This window comes from Perissodus microlepis, chromosome 23 (assembly GCF_051167445.1).
Source record: "Perissodus microlepis isolate ML-2025 ecotype Zambia chromosome 23, ASM5116744v1, whole genome shotgun sequence".
NCBI classification, from domain to species: Eukaryota; Metazoa; Chordata; class Actinopteri; order Cichliformes; family Cichlidae; genus Perissodus; species Perissodus microlepis.
The window spans coordinates 28784653-28806226 of record NC_140482.1 but is presented as its reverse complement, the minus strand read 5'-3'; positions in this window follow the sequence as shown (position 1 = coordinate 28806226).

The following is a 21574-nucleotide window of genomic DNA, read 5'->3' as shown; positions in this document are numbered from 1 at the left end:
TAGCTCATTTGAGACGTTTAGCATTTCAAGTACGCTGACACATTCGACATAGACAAAAGCCTGTATTCTACTGATAGTGTAATGACAGACATTGCTTTAGCTTGTCTTACACCTGTGTCATAATCAACCTACTTCAGCATAAAACAAGTAACGGTGACCTAAATTGGTTCCATATCACCCACTGATGTTACTTCTTTTATTCTATTATGATACATATACATATGACAACATGGCACTGATTTGAAGTAGGATGATGTTCACAGAGCCGTTGTTTGCTTGATCATTTATTTCTGAACTTCTTTATAACCAGCAAAAAGTTGGATAACGGCCCTCCGCCAGACAAAGGTCACTCAGCCAAGAGCACAGAGAACATTCTCCTAGTTCTCATCCTATTTTTTAGAAGTGTGGGTGGAGCGTAGGGGTGTCTCTCACACTCTCTCTCCCTGACACACTCCCGCCGCACTGCTGTCCTCAGCATCTCCGTGGGGCGGTGACTAATTGCCCCCGTAAATCACTGTGCGGGCCGCGCGATCCTCCGTTTATTTTTCCTGACAGTAATTTAGTGCTTGCTCTTTTACACACTTGTCATCGCGTGTTTTTCCTCACATTAGAGGCTGGTGGAAAAAGGACGGTAATTAACGGTGCGACGCGCGCTCGCCATGGCTCTTTCATCATGGTGTGATAATTGTGCTCCTTGTCTGTCACAGTAACCTCTCAGTTTCCCCTGGAACTTCCTCTGTGCTATTTGTCAACCCCGAGAAATGGGAAGGATTCTCGTGGCCTGGCTGCGACTCGGCTCGCCTCGCTACCAGTTTTCCTATTTGTATCAAGACTGAGTCATTTATATTTCATACAAAACTTGTCACAAATATTAGCCCTTTCTGGCACAGAAACATAAAAGATATATGGTAAACACACCTGAGCGCTTGATAGCTGAGGAGTTCTACGCCCTCCTTTGCTTTTTATTCCTTAGTCTTTTTTATTCTTGAGGGGATGGGAGGTCGCAGAGGAGTTGGCAGGGACAGCCTAATAAACAGTCCATGCATTGATAGTGCTAAGATGCAAAAGCCAGAGCAGTAGGGATGCGCAGAACAGCTGAGCCCATAGAAAACCAATTCAATGAACTAATCTATTTACAGGAAAGCCCAGTTCACTCATCTCTTTAGAATTTACAGTGGAATAATGCAGTGTATACGCTGTAGAACATGTCATATTCTATTTTTATCAGCTGTGGGCAGGTGATTCACTGTCTACCTTGTTATCCTCTGCTGTTCCATGCTGAGGATGCACAGTATCCATCACCCATAACCTGCACCCCAGAGGTTAAGTCATCAATAACTTTGCTGCTGAAAATATTGCAGAGGACTTGGAGGTTTGCGTAAGGTCCTTTGACTGGCTGTCCACATCCCACTCCAAATCCCCCTGCACCCCTTTCTCTCAACTTCTCCCGGATTTTTTAATATCTTTATTCTCCTGTCACAGACAGGGGCTAATGGGATGTGTGGTCAAGATTTCAGGATCCATCACTGGCTTGCTGAAGAATTAGCATGGGCCCCATGCATCACCTGCCAGAGCTGTCAGGCCTGCTGTCTCCCGCGCTTCATTATAGCGCTGGCACTGTGCTGCCTGTCTCCCCTCTGCGTTTGCTTCTCCCCAGCCAGAAACCATGGCCGGGAGGGGGGGGAGGCCCTACCACGCCCCTCAATGTCAGCCCTGGTCACCAGCCGCTAAATTAGGATACACTGTCGTGCTTTTAGAAATTAGGAAGAGGAACGGACAGAGCTTCTGCCTGCTGAGGATGCTCTCAGAGGCAAGTGATTCTCCCTCCCTCCTCTTATCCCTTCACTCCTCCTTCTCTCAGTGACATAGCTTTAAGTGTTTTTTTTTCGTTTTTTTTTTTATCAAGAGTAAAAAGTCTTTAAAACTATTAGGGTAATTAGGAAGTATTTGTCCCTTGTCATCCTAAAGGAACTATTTGATTACTCATGTCCCTGTGGTTGGGAGTAGGGGGTACTGCTTTCATTTTTGGTGGCTAACCCCCTTGTGCCTCATTCAGAGCCTGGACCCAGAAAACCCCCTCGAGAGCCATTCTTTATGTCTTCTCTGCAGCGCAGATTAGACCAGCAGTGCTAAGAAGGTCACAGTGAAAATGAAGAGAGCAAAGCAGGACTACAGCTGGGGACCCTGCCCCGGTCCTTTCCCTCTCCCTCTTATTAGCAAATCAAAGCTGCCTCCAGAAAGATTCACACTCCTCACCTGATTTTGTCCTTTTCCGCTAATCACATAGCCACTTTGCCTTGACTGACAGTTTTCTTTATAATTGGCCCATGATCTGGCAAGGATCTAATAACCAGAAAATCCCCTCTGAGGGTCCGCCAGGCTTGGGCGACCTGTCTACGCGCACACACTGCCTCCACCATCCCCCTAACACCATCTGCAAAGGGCCGTTGCCATGCCACACTGTTTGTGCATGACAGCGGCAAGCTAATCTTAACGTTCAATAATGGTGTGAATATTCAATGAGCAGCTCAGGCAGAGGATCCACAGTAGCACACTCTAATTACTGTTCATTTGCCAGAGTATCAAAGCCTAATTACTGTTCATTTTAATGCTCCAGAGAAAAGGGAGGAGAGTCAAGGCAGGGTTAGAGGAAGATGCCCTCGAGAGATCAGTCAGTCAGTCTTTATCCGTCTCTTTCGCCGTCTCTCTGCTTACAGCCAGTTCATTGTCTCTGTGCGTGCGAGCATCTGAGCAAATTCGGCGCGTATTTGTATGTCTGTGTGTTTCACTGTGCAAGCAAACATTCAAAATTTCTTCAAACAAACACGTTAATCAATCACAGAGACAGCTTAGAGGAGAGAAAAAAGGGAAGACATGAGAGCACAAGACGAAGGCAAGAGACAGGGTCCATAATCCCGAGCTTATTGTTTCTTTTCTCTTCTTTATCTGTTTAATGTGTTTTGGGTAAATATCAGACAAGAGAAGGGAGGGGACTGCCGTCATATTGTCTTTGCCTTCACCAGAAGAAAGCACGCTTTTTCTTCCCTCTCACCTAATCCTGACAGAAGCCACCACAATCACTATCTGCCACCCATTTGACAGTTTCTGTCACCAATTAGCAGCTAAATCAGCATCTCCCCAAACAGGAAAGCGAAGCAATTTATATGTCTATTATTTAGTGCTTGTCTAAGTGGGTATTCGTCTCTTTTCATTCACACTCTTACTCCTTCACATTAGAAAACAGACAACTGCAATGCAGTCGGCGGCTCACCGGTCCTCTCAGATCATCCGGCTCCCTGCGACGGCGCAGGAGGCCCCTATGGGTGGGGAAATAAACCCTGTCTTACCCTATCAGGAAGTTTGTCCTGTGAATTTTCAACCCCTTGCTCCACAAAATTTACAAGGCATCAACAACCCCTTTAATGAGCCACACCAAGCTGTTCGCCGGCTTTCCCCATGATAGGATGTTAAATGAAAAGCTGCGTGCAACATGCGAGGTTTGTTATCATTCAATCTGCTTGGGACCGCAAACCGGTCATTATCCAGCCATTATTTTCCTTGATTTACAATCGAGGGTGGAGGAGGCGATTGCTGTGGCTTGTTCTCCCCTCAGTGGGACGGATAGGAACCAGCTTGAAAATTTGCATTTACATGATCCGGCTGAGCAGCTTATTAGATCTGGATATTTATTTTCCACTTAAACCGATGTTTGATTACACTTTAATAAAGAACAAGAAAACCACAGAGCTGGCTGGGACTAACTGATCCCGGCCAGTGGTTTCTTTGGGATTTTGTGTAATGAAATGAGAGGGAGAAAAGATAAGCATGCTTAGGTAGTTTATAACAGATGCGCAGATGAAGATGATTTGGGGGATAAGAACAAGAGGATGCACCTTGTAAAATCATATAAATTCCCCGAGTGTAGCTAAACTGTTAGACATTCAGAAATAACATTCAGATCACACAAAGACACTTCAGGCAAACTGAGCTGTTAGGAAAAAACACACCAAACATCCACCCTATAAAATATGTCATGATCTACAACAGTGGCAACAAACAACAGTGTAAAGGTGTCTGCGTAGCACCAAAGTGTAACTACAAAGCACGACTCAACAGAAAGAGTAAATGTAGGCAACCCACAAAAAGAAAGGGTTGTCAGCAGAGTTGTTTAATTGTGTTGAGATTTTTTAAAAAAACAAAAAAAACTGTGATGTGCTAAAATAAACTACACTAGCTAATGGAAACGAGTGCAATGTGTTTAAAGGGAGAAACTAAAGATTCACTTGATTAGCCACTAAAAAAATCCGACAGTTTTTTAACATCTAATGCCGTAAAACTTTGATAAATGATGATTAAATCACTGTCAGAGCAGCAGTGTTTCAAGTGTAATGGAAGATGACTTAATTATGATAATTGCAAGATGACTGTTATGATTGTTTCAGAACTGTTTTAGGCCAGTACTGAAATTACAAATCTATTTATTGTTTTAGGTTTCTTACTCAAAGAATACAAAATAATAACAAATGCTTACCTTTAAATGATACTTTGTGCCCGCTATAAATATAAATGTACATTTGGTTTGCATTAGAAAGGTGTTAATGTTACACACAAAACTTTACTGAAAAGTTTTTTATGTGCTGGAAATTTCAGGCTTCCTCTTGAATACTGGCAGTAGTAACTGAGACGTCATAAACCAATATCAGCTAAAAACAGTCTCCTGACATCAAGGTCTGCAATTGATTCTATTAAAAAAATAAAGGTAAACACATTTTTTGGGAGGAGGAGTACATCTTTTCTCAACTTACATAAAATACAGAATAACACAACTAATACTAGATGTTCATGATTATTGCAAGAAAACTCTTTAGAAAGTACGCACTGTTGAAACTTGAGTGACTCTATTACAGGGAATGTGCCTTTGAGGTCTGAGGTAAAACTTCAGGGTTCTGGTTATTGAATAACAATTGACACCGACTGTACAGGAAAGGAACCCTGTCCCACCTGACAGGACATATGGGAATATAAAACAGATGAGCATGTCAGCCAAGGCAAAAATGGAAAAGAGACTATCAGCTATAATTGCTTATGGACATTTGCTTTAAGCCAAGTGATGTTACACTTGACTTAATCAATATTTGCCTTAAAAAGCCATTTATAACCAAGTCACAGTTGATGAATAAGTCACAATAGTAGCGTGTATCTCTAGTGTAAAGCAAAAGGTCATGATCTGTGGAGGGGCGGTGCAGGGTTTTTCACAGACAAGCTAGCTCATTGAGGACTTCCAGATGCACGTGACTGAAACAATAGCCTCAATGGCTGATAGGACAACATGGAAATGTATGAGGTAACAACAAAAGGTTCCCATTGTATAGGTGATGCTGGAGCTCTCTACGTCTCCCTCGTGCACAAAAAGCCTTTCCCCATACATTAACATAAAAACATACATAATTCCCATCTCCCATAACCTCTGCATGTTGTCCACCACACAGCAGGCACACACACAGAAAATGCAGAGGTGAGCCCTTGGCCTGGAGTGCCCCTCATTTAAGACGATCGACAAAATCAATAAAGTGAAGTATGTTTCCTCGCTCTTTTGGCTCTGTTCCCGCTCCTGAAGCATTCCCTCAAGTAACCTACTCCAGCTGAGTTCTATTACTGCAGCTCTTCCCCCACGTGTATACATCCTCAACCGCTCTGTCTCCCCCTCAGCAAAAGAAAACTCCACCAGCACAAACTATACAGTTTTATTCTTGATGGTTAGCGCAGCCGTGAAAAACAAGACGAGCTTTGACACAAGTGCCAGAGAACCATCCTTAAAAGACCAAAATAAAATGTGAAATCGTTGTACTGTATGATATCCTTCAGTGAGTCAGAGAGGAGAGTTTATATGTTTTGACTATTAGCTATTGATTTCATTCTGCGGTATTGCAGCCAATAACCGAAATCAGCATACAGTCATAAAGTAAGTCATGTTAATGAAACAGTTTAATGTTTTAAAAAATAATGTTATCAAGACAGACTGAGGCTTCTTTAGCTTAGCTTAGCATAGAGATTATCCGCAGATCACAAATTCACTAGTGCATACATCAAATGCTGCATTCAAACAGGGTGGAAGTTCTGATGCATTTTTCCATAATTATCAGTCATGTATGATATTTGTTAGCTTTAAATTCAATGCCTGTACTCATAGCTTTTATTGTATTAAGTGTCTAAAATTACATAGGCTCATATAGATTGTTGTTTGAACAGAATAAGTCTTCATCTCATTGAATTTTAATGCCATTATTAGACATTTATTATTTTAGTTATAATGGCCCTAAAGGGAACAAAAATAGAAAAGTAAAGAACAAATCAGAACCAGACTAGCTATTCTCTAGTGTTCAGCTAAGGGGTATTACATGGCAAACTTTGAGCATTTTAATGCCGGCCCTCCAGAAAGTTTAACTGTCTCCTACTAAATGTTTTCCTGGATGTAATTTTATGCATTGAAACTGAGAAATTAACTCCAAACTGGGTTCTTGGAAAGCAGCATTTTTGTCAGTCTAAGTGGGAGCTTAATTTGGAGTCAGGTTTTGTACTAATGATCCCATGAGTTTGGCATAGCGAATCATATCTCCCTGCTCGCTATTTTGTACCTCTATGCTGCAGAACTAAAACGCATTAAACTGAAAAGCAAAAAACAAAAACAAAAATAAAAAAAAGACATAAAAATTATCTCATAAAACAGATGATGCTTCACTACAAAGCTCTTCTCGAACACCCTGAAGAAAGCTTTGTGCTGATCCATCAGCACTTTCAATAAACGTCACATAACAGTAGAAGGTGCTTATTTTCCTCTTTTTTTCTATTCTCAGTATGCCCAATTAGCTAGCACCTTGCTGGGTGTGTACTCCCTCCATTGGTTACTGTACAAATGGGAGGGGGACTGAATAAATCTTGGGACTTGAAGTCTTTGATTGACACAGAGGCATCTCCAGGCTGTGCACCCATAAACATAAAAGTAAATCAACTGTAGAACATATAAACACTAAAACCTGATTTTCAGTTTTGATACATTTTTGAGCGTGAAACATTTGTTTCTAGGTAAAAAGCTCATTACCTATAGCACAGTCATTCATCAGGAGCTGGCTTTGTTCTTCTATAAAATATACAGTAGTTACCTGCTTAGCAGATGATGGAGTGTACCTCTGTAAGCCTCAGGGGTGCATCTTTCATGAATGGTTTCTGCTGGCACGCACAACCTGCCAAAACAAAAGTGTGAATCAAAGTTGTTATAATTAACTATAAACTAAACTTAAAACTAAAACTACAGTTTACTTTACTGAAATGAATACTGGCCATAAGACACATGGAAAACTATCCAAAATGAAGACGTATAATCTGTTACTGCGGAAGCATGCAGAGGCATTGGCGCGCATGTTCTGCTGCTGATTAAAACTAAACAAATTAACAAAACCAACAATGCCACTGCTGACTCTTAATCAAATTCAACTGAATTAACTTTTTTATGTAACAGTCATAAATACTTTGACATTTGGAGAATACACGTTTGACTTTTATTGCTGAGGTTTAAGAATTGATATGGTTTCCAATCTTTTCTGTGAGGTATGCAGCTTGGCTTAGCATAGCTTCAGGTCAGCCCTAAAAGTAAACGTTCCTTTAACGTTGTTTTGGACTCAAATTGGGATCATAATTAACAAAATGCAGATCATTTTGTATTCAGTAAAATGAGAAACTACTGTTTTAGATTATAAACTGATCAGGAAAGTGTCTGCTGTGGCCACAGATGAAGGGAGCCCATGGACACCTTCCAATAGATTTCTATACAGCTGGACATCTTTGCCATCTGAGGTGTCGCTTCCTGCTGGCCATTAGAGAGAATGCGTGTTTAAGGCGCTTGACCAAAAACTTTTGTCCATCTTTTTCACACAGTCAATGAATACACAGCTATCATCCAGTTAGCTTGGCTTAGCATAAAGACTGGAAACAGAGACAGTGTAAAAGCATCTCAAAGTCCAAGTAATAATGATTTACCCATTTTTTATTGCAAGTTGTAGATTTATACATTTTAAAAAATAGTTACTTTTAGAGCTGCTACACTACATTAACACTAGATAATTCCACATTAAGAGAGCCACATTATATGTTTCTACCTGCTTCTAGCTTTGTAAGCAAACAAGTTAAATATTTATAGAATACAAAAACAGTATTTCCCACCCTATCTGGCTTTCCTTTAAGCACTTAATTTTAATAACTGAAATAAAACAACTCAGAGTTCAATTCTAGGAATAAAGGCTGGCATGAAACTAGAGATCAATTGAAAATTACCTTTATCAAGTTTCCTCCTGTGGTTTTGGCAACAGAAAATTCACCTACTAGCCTACTGAATGAGGCCTAACTTCAAACTACCCTTCCTTTATTTTATAATAAGAACTCTTTGAGGTGTGAGAGATGAGGGAGGAAACAAAGCTTGAGTCTGCAAGGTCAAATCTTTGGGTTCATAGACCCTGAGGAGGTAAATTGATTGTTGAGTGTTAGGGGAGGGGTAGGAGGTAAGCATTTAACTGCTGACAGACAAACTCTGGCCCTTCAGGGCAAAGCAGGAAACACATTGCTTGACATCATTTCCACAGGTCTGTGCTCCACAATCCTCTTCTGTTCAATGGGGCAAGACCCCGAGCTTTTGTTACAATTAACCCATTAGGAGAAGCCTTTCATTCGCAGGTGATTCCATATTCCCTTGCGCACCTCAATAACACTATTTTGATCTGAAGCACTGTGGCCTACAGACATGTGCCAGATAAACTCTTGAATAGTGGATGATGTTTCATCAATAAAGCTAGCTCACAACTATGTCGTTCTATCAAAACTTAACTACATTTTGTTGAAATGAACAACATTAAACACACTGTGCTTCCCTTGGTTGGAATAAATGTGTTGTTTCTGCTGTGTACATATTGTATATAGCCTGCAATAAAAATAGATGACTCTTATCCTCGATGAAAAACATAAAAGTATTTAAAAATTGACCCCCGGGGTCTGCTTTGTCCGTAGCTGCAGGCATTATTATACCCTGGTTGTCACAAAGTACCCCCTCAGGTCATTACTCCCGGGCAGCTACGGACCCTTTGGCAGACAGAAGCTGAGCTCCATTATCTGGGACGCAGAGAGGGGCTGAGCGTAGCAAAGAGGAGAGAGGAATGGGGAGACACACTGGCCATGGATCAGAGGAAACAGCGAGATGGCACCATTCTGATGTGATGTTTTCTGGGGCTTCGCCCAAGCCTGGAAGCAGACCATTTGGGAAAGGTTCTAGTGGTAGCTGGCATGTGCTGGCAGGGAAATACTTAACCCAATCAGGAACATAATTGCATATTTTTTCATCTGCTTTTCATTTGATGCATATATTCTCTTTAGTTAAATAGCTTTTTTCTTGCCAATTCCAGACCATTGGAGTGCAGATGAGAGTGGTATGCTTTTTTGGTGTTTTAAATCAAAGCAAAAGTCCATTGTAAAATACATCAGCGTTATCATTCTGAGGCCAAACAATGAAATATATGTCAAACCACAGAGCCATCGTGCTTCTCGGTGGGCAGTGTATGCTAAAGTGATACATTAACTCTTTTTGATCAAAACTAGGGTAACTGCAATATACAGAGGACTGTTCACACAGCACAGTCATGGAATTTAATGCATTGCTTTTTATTCCTGGAATTGAATTTTCAAATTCTTTTTCATGTAGATCGACATAAAAACACCAACAGCAAGAGATTTTAAAGGCAGTTCATGGAATAGTTTATGGAGACAAAATATATGTATTCTAGTTTAAAAGATATTGACCATAAATATACCAAATGCACAAATATTAAGATTAAACCCATCCCCTTTCATAACTTTTTATCCAACCATAGTTATAGGTGGGTAAAGCCTATCCCAGTGGGTGAAAGAGTACCGCCTGCAAAGGCTGCCAGTCTGTCAAGGGTCAACACATGCAGACAAACAACCATTCACACTCCACAACAAAAAACTTGTGAAGTGACAGTGCTGCCACCTGCACCACTGTGCTGGTGTTGCTATGGTATTTGTCTCCTAAAGTCGGGTGACGTGCATCCTCTGAGGACCATGAACGTCTGCATTAAAAAATTCAGCCAGCGAGAAGATATTTTCTGTGTGAACCAAATGGAAAATCAACTAACCCAAGCCCTTTCAAAATAATCTGTTTGCATACTTAAACACATTTGAATTAACACTAAGGATTCACTTTAACATAACTTGCATTTTTAAAAAATTAATTCCCATTGAACATAATAACAAAACATTTAAAACAAAAGGCACTGGCAGATTACTTTGGATCCAGTTCTACGTCAGATCTACTCAGCTAAATCCCCCCACCCCACTTCTTATACCTCCCCAATGTGAAGCAGTCAATCAGTAACATCACTGATTGTAGCATGAAACACAGCACATAATTCAGCATTATTGTAAACCTTTCCTCTCTGTTGCTAGAACCAGTAGATTGAATTATATACTGAAAGATCACCGCTTTCACTTTAAACAAGTAAAACACAATTTAGCGATGTAAACATGCTTAATATTCCTGGGTACATAACAAAGTTGGCAATTATGATAAGTAACTTTAAGTATAATTGTGCTCCAGGGGCTCTACAGGCTGTAATATGCTGAGCAGATTCAAATAAAAGTATTTCACTTTTTAAAATTCTGTTTAGTAACTCTGAAATATGACGAGATTAAAAGCCATTGTGAGTCAGGACAAGACTCAATCTTGTACAGTACAAGCTGCAGATTCTTCCACATGAACTCTGAGAAATCACATTTGACAAAATGTAGAACACAGATTTTTGTGCAATTACTCATTCATTACCTCTTTAGTTTGCAGACAGAGAAACCATCATGCACCGCGTCCTCACTGAATTTCTTCCCCTCTTCCAGGGCATCACGTGCACGTCAAACCGCCAATCAAACATGACAGCTATTTACACTCACTGGGTGAGATGAAAGGTTCTCGGTCTATCACTCAGGCCCCCATTCACCTAAGAGAATGGGAAAGGAGACAGACAAAGCAGGAAAGAGGCCTGTAAATTTTTATATTCTGGGCTGTCTCGGATGCTTTCCTTTGGAAGGCAAGCAGACGTGCACGCAGACTCACACAAGCCTTTATCCGTGTGTGTGTGTGTGTGTGTGTGTGTGTGTGTGTGTGTGTGTGTGTGTGTGTGTGTGTGAGCGCGTGCAGAGTTACAGCAGAAACACAGACACACCGTTACTAATACTGCAGCGCCGGTCTTTGATGTTCAAGGTGCTGTATCTGTTGTGCATGTCTGTCCTCTCAAATCATTTTCAGCACCGGGAGTAAAACACGGAAACAAAGGCAAACAACATATTCAAAAGTGTCAAACGACACATCTGGTGTTTCATGTTTGCTGGATGATGGTGACATGGCAGCAACTTCACACGGTTAAGATACAGGACAGGCTAATTGACACTGGCTGCTGAAGAAGGCAGAAGGTTAGCGAGGCAGGGGAATGGCCAACGCTTTCATGAACCGTGCTTCAACTTGATCCATGTTTATCCATTACAATGCAGATAAGCATTTAGGCTTTAAATGCACTAAAATGGAGAATAAAACACGTTCTGGTATGTGACATCTTTATCGTCAGATTCAAGTTTTAAACCTTTTAAAGGTAGTCTGCAGAGAAACTACTACTACTGCAAATCTGATAAACTCTGATTGGCTTTTTTCTTGTATATATGTGATAACCAATTCATATCTTAACAGGTTTCAGCAAACTTAGCATCAATTTTAACACTGATAACCAGCCTTACGCACCCAGACTACAAGCTCTCTGACCGGCAGTTTGTTTTCAGCCAATCAATACTCTTCCATCAAGATTAGAAATCAGATTATAATATTATTACACCTGCATTATTTTTTTGACGTTATTAATTTATCTGTTGACCAGTAGGAGCTACAGAGTTCTCCTGTTTTCTCTGTTACTGACATTTTTATGATGCTCAGCAGTAAGCGCGTGGTATACTGTATTTTTATTTGTCTCGTCAGCTACCCACTGGATACATGTAAGTAAGGTTGATGAGAGCAGAGAGACGAAGATTTGCGGACCGTAAGACAAAACAATACGATGAAAGGTGCATAAACACCCCTTAATGAGGAGAAGTGCACAGGCAGACGACTGCGACTGTGAGCAACTATCGTAGTGTTGTTGTGTTTTCTATCAGAAAACAAGCGTGAGACTAACAGCACTCTTGTGTAGAACTTTCTTTTATGACCTTCCAGTGAAAATCTAAACACAGCACACCCCACGTATCCCAAGATGCCCCTCACTCCCGTACCTTGCCTCCTATTGGATAATACTGTTACAATAACACCAGAGTGGTTATGTGCAACTCCTTGCATATTACAACGAGTAAATCTCGTTAAAATTATAAATAAAAGGAGTATTTTTTTTTTTTGAAAGAATATATTTTGCACAGACATCAAGACTCACAATACTGATGAATATCAATACGGACAATATCATTGGCCTGTCTTAGTTCGCTGTGTTTTCTGTGGGTCAAACCGATGCGTTTAGCTTATTTGCAATACTATTAACATTAACTGAGGTTAATAGGGAGGTTTATACTGGTATGAGTGAACAGAGGGAGATTCGCTTCTGGTGCGCTGACATGCTGTCTATCTACAAACAGTTATGTAGGTAAAGTAAGTGTTTATTAAAGTGTTGATCCGTCACATGCCACCATAACAGATTCACCTTCTACAAGTCTATGGATGGATGGGAAAACCATTTTTCTCAAAAAATATCCCTATATATACTGTTTGTTGTTTTGATGATGGTGGTCAAGAGTGTTATCTGACACCTTAGTCCATCACCTACTATAGGTCTTCAGTTTGGTTGATATTTGGATTAATAAGAGACAGTTTTTCAGGGAATAAATTTTCCCAAATAATGGGAGCAAAAAGCTTGTGCAGCACAACAGAGACTCCAAACCCACCACTTTTGATTTGTCACCTGTCTGTATAAATACGGTGTTTGGCTCTGCAGCAGAACTATATAACTTCTCTCAAAATCCAAATTAAATGACAAATACATGCCTCTAATTCAAATACCGAACCATAACTTAATCAGTAAATGCAATTAATGGGAGATGGAGCAGATCAGTGACTCCCTGCAAAAGGACAGCTGTGACTTTAAGCTCCAGTAATAACTGCGCTCTTCTAGCAAAACAACAAAGGCATCCATCTCTTTCCATGCGCCAACGCTGGTATCTGAAACGATGAGAGGAAAAACAGCTGTGCACATTGGGTAAATCATTTTTTTCAAAAATAATAATAGATGCCAAAATAAATTTGACTATTATTGGCATAGAGGAAACTTTTCAAATAAACAGGTTTATGGTAAGTCATATCACTTGGCAGTCGATCATTATGATCACTCCTGGATTGTCCCAGAAGGTGGCATATTTATTAGTATGCAACAGATGTGGGGCATGCGTTTTCCTTGCTTAGGCTCATGAAATTGGTCTTTTGGTGGCAGTATAAATATGATGAACTGTAGCCTATAACAGGCACTGGATGCCGCACAAGGACAAAACGTCCAAATGAGCAGCAAAAGTCACGTTGTAGCTGCTTTACAACGGTGCCATCAATGATTGATCTACACCCCGCTGAGCCACTACAGGAAACAAAGTATAGAGCCTATAATTTGGTGGGAAAACAATGCGTGAGACCGTCGGCTTGCGCATCCATTTCAGCACAAGCATTCCCTTGTGCAGATAGATCATTAAACAACCAGGCGCTTTGCAATATGGTGTAGTCAATGTCACTGAAAAGATGGGACAATAAAGTGAGATAGGGGGGTTGCAACAGCAGGGAGAGAGCATGGAGATGTATTAATGTCACATAGGCTTTAGCCTGCCTCCTTAAGCCCTGCAAAGAGTCACCCAAGCCAATTTCCATTATCATATTGATTGAAATAGTTCATCATAGTGTAATTTTAGGTTTATCGCCACCCGGTTGGGAATAAGACCAAAGCATTATCCAACAAAAGCTATTGTTCCAGGGGACATTTCGCTGTTCCAGTTCATTGATGGAGTTGATTAAGTTTAAATGAAGCAGACACTGGATAAAAGTGAGGGTATTGACCAGCGAGCGGTGCGCCGCGCTTGAAAAAGCCTGATACATGCGGAAAAGCAAGATTTGCTAAATGCTCTAATCTTCAATCAAATCTAACATCAATACAGACAAAGTTTGGTAATGAGAGATTCAATGAAGCATGCAGCAGAGAGAATTAATCCCCCTCGCCTAAACTGAGTTCAACTTTGAAGCTTGCTCCTCAGGATAGATAGTTATCTAAATGCTAAATAAGTAATGTATAGTACTTTTCACAGCATACTAATCATTTGTTCATTTTGTCTCCATTATTTGTTCTCTTGCACTTCCCGTTGTTGATCTGGTGATTAGATCAACCTTGGATATTGGAGGAGAATAGAATAATGAGGCTGCTGGGGAGATTCGATGCACAGCTGCCTGTAATGTTCAGACCTGTGGGGCTGCTGTCACTACATACTGTTACACTTCACAGAGCGGGAATTTGGCCAAGAAAAATGAAAGGCATTTAAATAGCAGAATAATGATTTGTTCACACTAGCCTACGAGTTATGAGGAAATAATGAATACTCAAATTAGCGGGGTGCAGAAAAATGCTAAATTTAGAGAAGGTCACATGTGTTTTTAACTCAATGTCACACAGTAAAAATCAGTGGTTCATTACCTTGTTTTGTTTCTGATTATCTGATTATTTTGTCTGCTATGTTTAGTCCACAAAAACGAGTTAAGTAATTAATTACAACAATTACTGTATATTAAACTGGACAAAACCCCGCATGTATAAAGTGTTCAAATGAGATTAAAAGGTAAGCTCACAGAAACCTTTCTCTTTTCAGCAGATCCTGCAGAAAACACCCTTCTTGGATAAGCGATGTCCAGTCACGCCTATGGACATTATAAAATCATCAGATTGCCTTTGAAATAAAGTCTAGTTTTCTTTGGATACTCTGCAAGCTTGGGCTTTAAAGAGCACTCTTGAAGGCAACATCCCAAACTCCTTATAGAGAACATCAGTGTAGCCTTCAGTGATTTTACTGTATACTTTTTTATTGAGTTATGCCAGCGATCTTTGTCCTGTCCCACTAAAATATTTGAATCTGTGGTATTGTGGATCTTTTTTATGCCATTCTTAGTGCTTGATTGGCATGGCTAGAGTCCACTTTTGGTCCATTCATGGTAAACAAGGTCCCCATGGGTGGGGTCATTGAATAGAGTGTGAAAATGATGCTAATCGTGTACTACGGCCTTTGCAGTCAACAGCTCTCAACCAAGCTGATCACCTTTTTCAGTTTGTGGACTGACTTGATGATCAAAACACCAACTGAGAGATCTTTTGGTGTTCATTCTTGCAGTAAAATTCCAGACACTTGAAGATTTATCACTAAGATGCACTGAAACCTTTCCAGCAGGTTGTGAGCCGGTTTATCTTAGTTTTTATTTTAATCTGACACCACTCTGTATTTATCAGTCATGCTTTCATGTCCATACAGCTGCAAATGCACTTTCTAAATATTTGTAGGTTTTCACAATCCCCAGAAATAATTGCTATATGTCTAAAACAAACAAACAAACAAACAAAAACGCATTATTATTGTAGTGACTATCATTTTCTTGTCCTTGCTACATTAAGGTTCAGAAATCACTCTTCGCACCAATAAGCAAATTTATGGACATTCAACTGGAAATTCAAATTAAGAAGCAGATCTTGTTCATTTCTTTCTTTCCTGTTTGTGACGCATCTGACTTTGTTAGAGACCATGTTGGTGACGTCCACCTGCAGGTTGAAAACCCCTCGACTTGGCCAGAGGGCCATGCAATGTCAGGTACAGCCCACTGCTGAGTTACTGTGATACTTCTACCAAACCTTGGAATGAGCTAATGGCATTCAGAAAACAGCTTGTATCTGGCACCAACAGCATAAAGTTTCTGTACCTTCCGATGATCTGATGGCATCCTTCAGACTGAAGCTCGTATACTGCATACAGGAATAAATCCGCAAAAAATATATCTATATTTCTCTATTTTAAATATTCATTTAAAACAGAGCTTTCATGGCGAAGAATTAGAGTAAAATTAGAACACCGCGTAATTAACCCAAATTTCCGGAATGACCTCGTGACCAAATAGTGCATCACGTGACCGTTATTCAACCCTGCCTGGTGGTTGAGGAAGGATGTTGAGGAAAAATGAATAACGTTTATCATTAATTTTATTTTTGCTCATGTGTTTATTTAATGAACCATTTATATTTGATAAAAAAAACAGCTACGTTTTTTTGACTCTCATTTCTCACAATAAAATAAACTTTGCGGTGAGATTTACTGCAAATTTGAAATTTGAATCTCAAGATCACATATCCACGCAGAAATTGTCTGCATATAAAAAATTGATGTACGTTAGATTTTAGTTGAATGAACGCAAGTTGATAGTGCCACATTAAATAACCTGTTGTGTGTCAGCTGAAAACTAAATACATTAAATAAGATTACAGAAACATCACTCAGATTTCAAAACGGCACTAGGCTGTATTTATCGCTTTTTGAAAGGAAAAAAAAATTAAATTAGCAAATAACCCACCGCGAAGTCAAAAGTATGAAAGTGAAGTTTGTTTAATTCTTATTATTGATTAGTATTATTTCATAGATTGCTGTTTGGTGGTTTAAAACACCCTAAACCATAACCATAAACAACATTTAAAACAGCAATACAAAATCCAAAAATATAAAAAGTAAACCACAAAAACAACAAATTATACATAATTTATTTATTTAAAAATGTAAACGCATCTTCAACCAGCATTGGGGATTGTTAGTGGTGCACTTAAGTGTATTTTGCTTGGTTTTTTTCGCTTCTATAAGTTATTCAAACTGAAGCAGCCGAAGCGCAACTTTTCTCTCTGAATTACACAAGAGCAGAAACACAGCCTATAGCACGCAGACAAAGTGCTCTTGGAACTTCCTTCATTGCTGCTGAGACACCGCTTACTTCTAGGAGATGTTCGTGGTCACGTGTGAGTCACACCCGTCCAGCTGGAATAAGAAGGTGTGCAGAAGGTGCTTGCGCGTTTGTGTAGCTGTGTTCAGTCAGTGGTGCTGCTGTTGGTCGTGGCAGTCCACAGTGGAGCATCCCTGAAGGTGAGTGAGTGCTGCTGCTGCTGACATGTAGCCTGGTACCACATCACAGGTGACAACTCCCCGCACTTGAAGTAAATGTTACACACGCCTTGTGAGGTCTTTCTTTTTCTCCCTCTCTCTCTTTCTTTGTAAGAAAGGCTTCCTGCTGGCTACGCCCTGATCCACTTATACTGAATGTGATTTAAATTTAGATTTTTTTTAGAAATAATATATATATATATTTGGGTGCCAAATCCATCAAATTCACGTTTATCATATTATTGTTTTTTTTATTAATATTATTATTCAGAGGCATCTATATAAAGCTTTTCAGTGACACCCATTGGGTCTTAAGCGGACGAGACTTGTTATCAGTCTGTCTTGACTTCCCCTATTTATTTCCAGATGCCACCTCATTATTTACATTTACTGTTTGCAGAATGACGGTAAGTGTTGTCAAGCGCGCGCAGAGTGGATTTTTCAAACCTCTCTCTCTTTTTTTTCTCATTGTTGAGAGATGAGCTGTGGGACACGAAGTCTGAGCTGTGTGTTGTCAGAATCCCATCTAATCTGCATGTTTGTTTCTTAAACAGGGCATGTTCGCTTATCCCCCCTTCTTTTTCTGCAAATCGACAGGAGATGCAACCCGGGAGAAGTGCAATAAAACAAACTCTTGCTCTCAAAGGTGTGCGCGGCTTTGTACCGGCGCGTTTTGCCTGTTAGCTGCACATCCTCTGTCTTTTCATCTGTCAGTTATTCCCCCTCATGTTTTGTCATTTGCTCTGTATATTCATTTGTCGCCTGGATTTTTTTTCTCCTCAATGCCAGCATACACCCGAGGTTGTAATTAAATTTCTCCCTCAGTGCGACAAAAGGAAAAAAAAAGGATTGCTTTCTTTTTCTTCTTTTCTTTTTTTGTTCTGAGATACGTTTGATTACTGGTGTGATGATGAGACAGTCTGTGCAGCTTTTGGAGACGTGTGCGTCCTGAGAGCAAGGTGGGGATGTGATCTTTCAGTAGCCACAATAGATTCATAAATAACACATAAAATAGTATCGAAAAATAATTAAATGAATCAACCAAAAAAAGAAGGCCTTATAAGGGGGTCTGGAAGTCAAGTTGGCTTTTGCTACTGTTCTTTATCTTTCAGAGGAAAGAAAAAAAGAGTCCGTCAAACTGTAAAAGGCCCGTGAACCTAGACCTGACAGATAATCCTGCGATATGTACATCTATAGATATCACAATACATTGAACAGAGGCGCTTCTGACAGCTTGAATTGATGCAGAAATTTTAAAAAAGGAGACTAATTTTACCGAGTTTGTGATTTTTCTCAATTCCCTACTATTATTTTATTTTTATCTGGCTGCTTATTATTGTTGATTATCGGTTTCAGTGGAGCCACTTTGTGCAAAACGGCTGATGTGTTTCTCCTCCTGGCTTTCAGGACGAAACGAGCAGCGCCCCCTACTGTTCAATGGTGAAGGTACACATTGGAGTCAACACATAAAAGCTCATAGGCCCAGTGGTTAGTAAACAGTTTTTAATCCCATAGAGCCGTTTCACACCCCTCTACGTGATTACAAGGATACAGTCACACCCGTAAATAGATTTACTTCCTGTGTTAATGGTTGCCAAACGTTTATTAGCTGCTATTATTTTTATTATTATTACTATTTTTGTGGTAAAAGTCTAAGAAATAAAATATAATTTAAAAATAAATAATGAAATAAAAAAGATTGAATCAGCGTGGGTGAAAGTGCATGTTTAAGAGGAAAGCGGTTCCAGCAGCCCGGGTGTAATATGATGGATCACTACAGACACTTCCGCCCCAAAACAGACACGCTAAAGATCAGATTTTTTTTTTTCGACAATTGATTCTTTGGCTTCACCCGAGCTGCTGTCTGAATCGTCATTTCTGGCTCATATTCTACATTTCTCCCCTCATCCAAATCAAAATCTCTGCGCTCCTATAGGGCTTGTCAAGCCTCCAGTTTAGTGATGTAAAAGGAGAAGAAGAAGAGGGGGAGAAAAAAAAGGAGGTCAGGCTGAGCCCGGCGGGATACAGGGCAGCTGCTCCCAGACCAGTTTCCCCCCATCACACCTACTGCAGCTCCAGTTCTAAAGGCATTTGGTTGGCGGAGTAATTAATAGGAAATAATGATGTTGCCTTAGGTGCCGCATCACCTCCGAGGACGACGTGTTGACTGCATTATTAATCTCCTTACTGTAAATGACACATTGATGCTGATACTTATTTAAATTCATGTGAGAGAGGTGCTCAACTGAACTAATAGGTGAAGCGATAGAAGAAAAATTACACAACTTAATTAATTAAAATACCACAAAAGGGGTGAGCTCTTGCTTGTAAGCTTTTTATTTTAATTGTGTTTTTTTCCCTCTGTTTTAAAATGTTAAATTATAAAGTATAAATCGTAACCTATTATTGACATGTTTCATGTCAGAAACCAAGATTGTGCCTCATTTCTCCATAATAATATTTAAAAAACAAAATAAAAAAACCTCAAACCCTGGGAACTACTGCAGATATTGTAATCGCGCCATAATGCACTTGTCTGCCCAATTAGCTGAAACAATTACTGCAACTTTGACTTTAATTACGTCTCAATTTGAAGCCTCGCTGCTGGTCTATAATTCAGTGATTAAAACCCTCTTTTGCTTCAGTGCCTTTAGGGCAGCGCATGATTAGGACCTGTCAGCTGCTGGAGTGAACGGAGCCAGCCATGCGTGTTGTGCAACATGACCCGCTGTTGTTAAACCTTGTCAACATATTAACCTGAATTCCCCAGTCATTATGAACAGAATTGGCTACATATGAAGAAAAAAAATGTACACATATGTATGTGTAATTGAAAAAGAAAAAAAAAAGAAGGACGGTATTTTTCTCTAACCAGGGACGTGACGTCACGAGTGTCCCAAGGCCTGTTTTATGAAAATAAAAAGAATGAAAAGTAGCGCACGCTGGCTACGACTTGGGCACACAGAATGAAAGTATATCGTATAGTATTTTGTTAGCTATATGTCGACTTTAGACCGCAGATGATTGCATTCAGTTTCATTATGCCTTTAAAAGTAGTCGCTAAAATCAAGAGTCATTGAAAATGTGATCATTATATGTAGACAAACAAAAATAAAGAGGTTTGACAAGAGGAGAAAGACTGCTTTGGGAGGGCAAAAAGGTTCATCTGAAGCACATTTGATCCTTGTCAAAATATATTGATTCATGTTCTTTCAAGAGACAGTTGATGTCTTCCTTAATTTCTGACTGGCCATCTGGACTGACTGATGAAAGCCGACTCTTGTTTTCTTTGTAGGTGAAGAGCTAATGTGTCAGAAAGTCAATAACTATGGAAAATGATTAATACCTGTAAATACAAAGATTTGGCAAATTTGCTTTTGACACCATTCACAAAGCCCAAAAAACATGGGTATTCCAATGCTCATGCTTAACATAACCTATATTTATATTGCATAGAGTAGGTGAGATTTGGAGAAGTTTGCAGGAGTGTCCAGGCAGCTGCAGTGGATGCAGACTGGGGCATAGGTTTTATGAATCTCCCCTCAGCCACAATCAGTGCAAGCGAGTTTCCTTTGGTGTATCCAGGGGTGAATAATTTATAGGAGGATAAAAGCATTTGTGGTTGAGAGCTAGACAGTCAGACAGTAGAAGGAGGCTGGCTGGGAATCACCCGCCTTCCTCCCCAGCACCACCACCCCCACCTATCAACCCCTACACATCCACCCAAACCCAGCTCACCCCCTCTGCCACGTGGTGGCCTTGCACGATACCTCCTCGGACGGCTGCTTGAAGTGCAAATCTGTGTTCCAACTTGTTCCCGGTGCCTGTCAGCATGTTTTCCTCTTGTCAGCAGCGATTGAGTGTGGGCCCGTGTCACCCTTGTACCGCCGCTGTAACAGGATCATTGACAGGCCAGTGACACTGCCCAACCAGATAATGGAAACCTATTGATTTTTCTTCTCCTTTTTTTTCTTTTTTCTTTTTTTACACAGACAATATGTGGCACTTCTAAATAACTGGCCAAAGGAACAGGTCACGATCAATGCTCCTGACCTTTGATTCACTGCTGCCACAGACACTGAAAAAAAATATATATTTATTTATAAAAGCATAGCTAATAAAAAAGTCCTTCTGGTTGATGCATACTCTTTCGGGATACTGCCGTACGCATCATAAAAATTGAAGTAATTGAAGGTTTTTTTATGCTGCCCCTGATTTTGATTTGCTAAATTGACAGAAACTGTTACCTCTGAATTAAATGCGTGTTTCGCTCTTTGTACGG